Source organism: Echinops telfairi, unplaced genomic scaffold, assembly GCF_000313985.2.
Source record: "Echinops telfairi isolate 266 unplaced genomic scaffold, ASM31398v2 ScPeMD7_9;HRSCAF=40, whole genome shotgun sequence".
Taxonomy (NCBI): domain Eukaryota; kingdom Metazoa; phylum Chordata; class Mammalia; order Afrosoricida; family Tenrecidae; genus Echinops; species Echinops telfairi.
In genome coordinates, this window is record NW_022103906.1 from 38,343,009 (window position 1) to 38,350,423 (window position 7,415).

The 7,415-nt window shown below is 40.2% G+C and overlaps 1 pseudogene; it reads right to left on the reverse strand.

Moving 5' to 3' along the window:
• Positions 1–222: 222 nt before the first annotated feature.
• Positions 223–6,696, reverse strand: LOC101641867 (annotated as a pseudogene).
• Positions 6,697–7,415: the final 719 nt, after the last annotated feature.

Here is a 7,415-nt window from a genome sequence, read left to right on the forward strand (position 1 = left end):
ACTCCCTTCAAAAATAAAATAAAATTAGTAAAGACTGAAACTGCTTATATACAACCAAACACTTGATTTGGGGTTGGCTTCTTAGTTTTAAGTTTAGGATCTTAGTTTCATTGGACATCCCAATAATGTGTTTAATGCCTCTGTTCTAACTCCTAGCTTGTTGTGTAGTACTTGGTGTCTTAAAGATGTACAAGTGGCCATTAATGTTCTGATAATTAGTTTCTATTTGCCTAGAACAACAAGAGAAATAAAGAATAGAAGGCAAAAGTGGAATGTATGGTAAATTGTCTCCAGACCTAACTAAACCTTTAGTCATGAAACTACAAGAACTTGGTGGTGTCTGGATACTCATCATTCTGATCAAAGATTTTATGGAAGAATCCTGATCAAAAAGGGAAAATGTAGAAGCAACTTTAAAATCCTCATGGACTCTCGACTTTCTGTGTGGTGGATGAACATCGGAAACAATTGCCCTGAGATCATCTTTAAAACTGAAACCAAAAACATCCCATGAAATTTTCTTCAAACAAGCATGTAGTTTAACTTTATTCCTTGAGCAGTACAGTTTTTCAGACATATTCATATGGTATGTGAAAACACGCAGCAACTGAAAGGATCAACTTGAAGGATTTGATAGGTGGTTCTAGTTCTGCTTTGTTTTCTGATTAGTCTTAGTTTCAGAAATTACATTAGACATTTTTTAATTTTCAAAATCCATCTCATACAAGAAAACAAGAAATTTCTGAAGTTGATCTTTGGAGTTTTTCAGGATTCTTGATAACTAAGAATTCAGTTGAGAAAAATGTTTCTTTTGCTCATATTCTTCGAGAAGAGAAAGTGAGCGTTGACTGTTCAGATGTAGATGTTCTGAATGTCGAGGCAGGGCTCTTGCCTTTGGAACCGGACAAATCATGATTTCGGTTTGCATAGCTCAGAGTTTGCCTCTTTGGTGTCAGAGTGAGGCTAGCAGTAGGTGTGCCAAGATTGCTCTCGAGAAATCTTCTACTTGTATCTTATCATGTAACTGTGCTGTTGCCTGTTTTACAAGTAATCAGCAAGACACCTTTCGAGTCTTTGTACTTTTTCACAGTTTTTGCTTCTTTGTAACTGAATGTATAGCTTATTGCTAATTAATTAAGAAGTTCCTTTATGTTGTGTGTCAGTTTGAACTTAGGGTTGAGGCACACTCAACGCTGTCCAACACCAGCAACTGGAAGCAGTGTGGACATATTTATTCAAAAGTGTCCTTAGCATTTTTAAAGGAGACAAGATTTGCTGGGAAGCAGCTGCATGGCTTTCTGAATGCAGTGGATCAAGCGCATTTTCCTTTTGGATCACTCTGAGCTTGATCCTCTACAGTGGTGAGCATTTTCCTTATAGGTGATGACCCATGGACCATAGGAGATAGTGGGATTGGCTTGTAGTTTCTGCTCTGCTGCCTCATGATAGTGTTTTTGCCTCATTGCTGTTGGCTACGGAGCTTGTTCTTATTGCTGGTACCATCGAGGCAGCTCCAGCTCACAGGGACCCTGTCTCCACCCTATTGAAATCCCACTTGGTCTTTTATGACCCTCACAATTGTTGTTATGCTTGAGCCCCATTGTTGTACTCACTGTGTTGATTCATCTAATTGAGAGCTGTCATGTTTTTCTCTGAACCTCTGCTTTATCAAGCACGGTATCCTTTTCTAGGGACTTGGGTCAGGCAAACCCAAGGTGGCACCTTTACTCTTTAACCCTTCAACTAGGTCTTCTCCAGCAGATTGACCCAACACAACATGTCATTTAATTCCTTGACTTCTACTTAACAATAATAACAACAAGAAGTATGAAAATAATCTTGGAAACCCACAGAGGCAATTCTACCTGACTGCCAGGGCTGTTAGAAGTCAAACTAGACTTGATGGCTATGATAGGTAGGATTATTGTGCCAACCTGGCCAACAGGACACATGGGATTAATAAGGTCACAGTTTGACTGAAGGGCAAAGAGATAAATGTCTCAGCAAGCCCTGCCTGTCTCTTCTGCAAAATGTCACACTGTCCCATTATATTGATGACATCATGCTTATTGGACCCGTTAAGGAAGATGTATCAAAGACTCTAGATTCATTGGTACAACATCAGTGTGCAAGAGGTGAGAAAATCAATCCAACAAAGATTCAGGCACCTTCCACCTCAGTAAAATTTGGGGGAGTCTAGTGGGGTGGGGGCATGTTGAGACATTGTTAAAAAAGTGAAGAATTAGTTATTTCAGATGCCCCCCATCCCCTCCCAATAACTAAACAGGAGGCACAACGTCTAGTGGGCCTCTTTGGATTTGGGACACAACATATCCCTCACTTGGGTGTTCTACTTTGACCTATTTATCAAGTGACATGAAAGGCCTCCAATTTTGAACAAGAACAAGAAAAGGCTCTGCAACAGGTTCAGGCTGCCGTGCAAGCTGCTTTGCCACTGGGACCATATGATCCAGCTGACCCGATGGTGCTAGAAGTGTCAGTTGTAGATAAAGATGCAGTGTGGAGTCTTTGGCAAACCGATGGTGCTAGAAGTGTCAGTTGTAGATAAAGATGCAGTGTGGAGTCTTTGGCAGACCCCTATTGCTGAATCACAATGAAGACTGCTGGGATTTTTTGAGTAAAGTACTGTCATCCTCTGCAGACTACTCCCCTTGTGAAAAAATAGCCGTTGGCTTATTACTGGGCCTTAGTGGAGACTGAACGTCTCATCAGGAGCCACCAAGTCAATATGAGGCCTGAGCTGCTTATCATGAACTGGATATTGTCTGACCCACAGAGTCATAAAGTTGAACGAGCACAGCAACACTCCATTGTTAAAGGAAAGTGGTATATACGAGATTGGGCTAGAGCAAGACCTTAAAGTACAAATAAGCTGCATGAAGATGTGGCCCAAATGCCCACAGTCTCCACTCCTGTCACAATACCTTCCTTCTCCCAGTCTGCACCTATGGCCTTCTGGAGAGTTCCTTATGATAATTTAACTGAAGAACAGAAATTTCCTGTTTGGTTTACTGATAGTTCTGCACAACATGCCGGCGCCACTCATAAGTGGACAGCAGCAGCACTACAGCCCCTTTCTGGGATCTTCCTGAAGGACGGTGGTGAAGGGAAATGCCTTTAATGGGCAAAACTTTGAGCAATGCACCTTGCTGTTCTGTTTGCCGGGAAGGAGAAATGGCCAAATATGAGATTGTATACTGATTCATGGGCTGTAGCTAATGGCTGGCTGGTTGGTTGGTCAGGGAATTGTAAGGAACATGATTGGAACATTGGTGATAAGGAAGTGTGGGGAAGAGGTGTGTAGATAGACCTCTCTGAATGGGTCAAGGAAGTAAAGATAATGTGTCTCATGTGAATGCTCATCGAAGGGTTACCTCTGAAGAGGAGACATTTAACAATCAAGTGGATAAGATGGCATGCGCTGTGGAGACTAGTCTTCATCTTTCCTCTGCCACTCCTGTTATCGCCCAATGGGCACATGAAAAAGTGGACATGGTGGCAGGGATGGAGGTTATGCAAGGGTGCAGCAACATGGATTTCCACTCACCAAGGCTGACTTGGCCACTGCTGAGTTCCCCATCTACCAGCAGCAGAAGCCAACATGGAATCTAAGATATGTACCCTTCTTCAGGGAGATCAACCAGTAACCTGGAGGCAGGTTGATTATATAGGGCCAGTTCCATCATGGAGGGGGCAGCATTTTTGTTCTTACTGGAATAGACACCTACTTTGGATATGGATTTGCTTCCCTGCACACAATGCTTCTGCCAAAACTACCATTTGTGGACTATTGTGTGGACTAATTGGCTGTCATATTCCTTTGTGCTGTATCTATCTATTTATCTATCTATCTATCTTCATCATCATCATCATAAGTGTTGTGGTTTTGTTTCTCTAGAGAACCTTGTCTAACACGATGGCAGTGAGTGAGAAATTATAGAACTAAGGTGCCCTTAGAGAGCTGTGAATGAGGCATTAGACTACTAATTACAAGTCTGTGGTTGGAAATCACCAGCCACTCCAAGTGAGAAAGATGAACTATTTACTCCAGGAAAGACTTGGTCTTTGATACCTTATACAAGGTGGCTAAGAGTTGGAAAAGACTTAATGGTAGTTGGTTTTTGGTATTATGAACAATAAAACAGAATCATTTGGGATCAGGCAGTGCTTCAATTAAAATCTAAACCAAAGATATTCATCCAAAAGGAGCCATTGGGAGTAGGCTCCACACAGAGACTAAAGCGAGGAAAGACCAGCACTAGACTATTACAAGAAGAATAAGGAGGAGAGAAAAGCTCACAATACTTTGACAAGACATTTCTGCATCATAATTTTACCCAATCTTCTGGTCTGAAAAGCAGTTTCAGCTTAAGGACTAACTTTCTCCCTTTTGAGTTATGCATGATTCTTTCTTTGCATGGGGATGGGCCCTTGGAAGACAAATTTCCCACAGCTAAAATGCCAACATTGTAGCCTTCCTCCTCCCTGAATTTACTCAGCTAATAATCTATTTCCATCCCTGCCACTGCTGGATGTTTCTGATAAAAGCTACTGTCACTATTAATCATACAATTATGATTATAAATACAAGAAGACCCAAAATCAAGTGGACGAAAGGGCAACAGCTGGCAACTTCAATTGGTGAACTTGGCAGTAACAATTAATTGAGATATTCTACAAGTGAAATTTCCATTGGGAATAGTCTGTGTCAATCATTTCTTCCAGAAGGTCTTGTTCAATCAGAGTGGCACATTACAGAAATGCATGAGCTTCAGAGAGAGCAAGCTGAAAGTTTATTCACTACAGTGTGCTTATGGCCCACCTTGTGATTCATGAACCTGCTAGAAGCAGGGGAAGAAAAGAAGGTTAAAAGCTAGGAAGCTGTGGGAGCATTATACTTGTTGTTCTATGTGTACAATAATCCATGGTAACAACCTTCCCTGTTAAGGCAATATGGGGTCGTTTGTTAAGTAAACTCTCTCTCACACACAAAATTAGAGAGGCCTATTTTAGATATTGGGCTATGAGGCAGCAATAAAGTGCAAAAATCCAATACATTTGTTTAAAAAGGGCACCAGGGCACCAAGATAAGACTCTAACTAAACAGGTTTTTCCTGACACCGCAAGTGTGTCTTCCCCATTTTCGGCTCTGGGAATTCTTCCTGGAATCAGATGGGAGTTCCAAGTGCAGCTGCTGACACAGATGAAGGAAAGGATTTAAAAATAATAATAAGAAACACAATTCTTTGGCAGTAAAATTAATGTGTTAGTGCTTTAAAAAACAATAAACTGTGATGAGAAAAGATGAAATGTGTTCACTCATAAAAGACGTTGTTTTTGATGACAGAATTGCATGTAACCTCTGAGTTACCTGACCTTGGCATTTAGCATCAAAAACGTGACAATTCACACGTCCCAGCACTTCCTGCTTTTGTGGTAGCCCTGATATGCCCTGTTATCTCTCAAGATAACAAGAAAGTCTCGTGGTTCTTATTGAAGAGTGAAAGATGCAGCTAGGAATTTTGGGGGGGTTATTTCCATGGTTGACAAGGAGGCCTGGTTGTATAATGACAAAGTGTTCTATGGCTAATCTACAGATTGATGGTTTGAACCATCATAAATTCTGTGGGGAAAATAGACCTGACCACCTGCTTCCATAAACATTGCATCCTAGGAAAATCCCAGGGAAGTTCTACTCTGTCATAATGAGTCTAACGTGAATTAGAGTCAATGCCACAGAACACCAGAACAACACGTTGGTGGCGAGTTTTTAGTGCCCAGTTTTGATTCCTTCTTCCTATACTTCGGAACTTCATGTATTTCTTCATTTGTTCATGCATTGGTTTCCTCCTATTCATGTGTAGGTATTGTGACTGCTGGTAAATAGAGAGGAGAGGAGATAACCCAAGATAATTAAAGTAAACAGATAGTCCTTGAAGTGTTCAAAGTCTTATTGCCTTACAGCCTCCCCTGGGTCTAATGTTAAAAAAAAAAAAAAAGGCTAAATGAATAGCTGAGGAGATCATTATACTACAGGTTATTATCAGAAACAGACTCAGGGGCATAAATGTAGCAAATTTATATCCCAGCTTCCCCATTCCTTCACCCAAAGATGGAGATTCTGGATTCTTACATTTCTCTAGACCTGCCTTAGACGTACAGAAGTAATGTTTCCAGTTTTCAGACATGAATTGGACCACCAAGTATCTTTTGATGCTAAAAATTATTTCTTTTGAACAAAAGCTACGCAATAAATGGCTAGATTCAGGAGAGAATCTGTCTAATAAAGATAGAGACAAAAACTCTGTAAGAGACCTTCAAGTTTTATGGAAAAATGGAATTGAAAGATAATGGAATTTTCCACTAACTTGTTTGGTGAATCAGAACCAGAAGAAAAAATAGGTATCCAGCCAGCGAAACAATGCTACAAATCGGTTGGAGTATTGATATTTAGAAATAAACCACTAGTCTTTCCCATAACTAGCCCTCCCACCCACCCACCCCTGTTTCCTAAGCCACTGCTGTCAAGTGAGTTCTGATTCACGGTGACACTCTTTACAACAAAGGGCAAAACATCCTGACTGTACCATCCCCATCATCCTTGCTCTGGTCAAGCTTTATGGTGCAGTCACTGTGTCTGTCCATGTCATTTAGATCTTCTTTCTCATTTGCCATGTAGGATATCCTTCTCCAAAAACCACTTTCCCCTAAGGACATGTCCAAAATATTTTACACAAAATATCAGGTCATCCTTGCTTATAAGGAGCATTCTGCCTGTACTTCTTCAAGATATGTTACTTCGTTCTTCTGGCTATCCATGAAATTCTTTTATATCCTTTACCAGCACCATAATTTAAAGGCACTGATTATTCTTTGGTATTCTTTACTCATTATCCAACTTTTGAATGTGAGGCAATTTTAAATACCATGACTTCATTAAGTGCATCTTAGACATGAAAATGACTTTGCTTTTTAACAATTGAAAGAAGTCTTTTATAGCATATCTGCCCAATGGAATACATCCTTTGATTTCCGGACTGCTGCTTCTGTGAGCATTGATTGTGGATCCAAGTAAAACGAAGCATTTGAGGACTTCAATATTCTTTCGACTTAACATGATATTGCTTATTGACCTATTTGTGATATTTTTTTTAACATTGAGGTGCAATCTGTTCTAACAACTGTTAACTTTGATCTGAATCAGCAAACAGTTATCTAAACTGCCTATTATAAGTTGTTAATAAGTCTTTTCCAATCCTCATGGCACATTCTTCTCTAGCTAGTCCAGTTTCTTGGCTTCATTGCTCCACATGCAGTTTTAATGTGTATGGTGAAAAAAAAAAAACACAACACTGATGCACAATTTTCCTGATCTTCAATTACATAGCATCCTC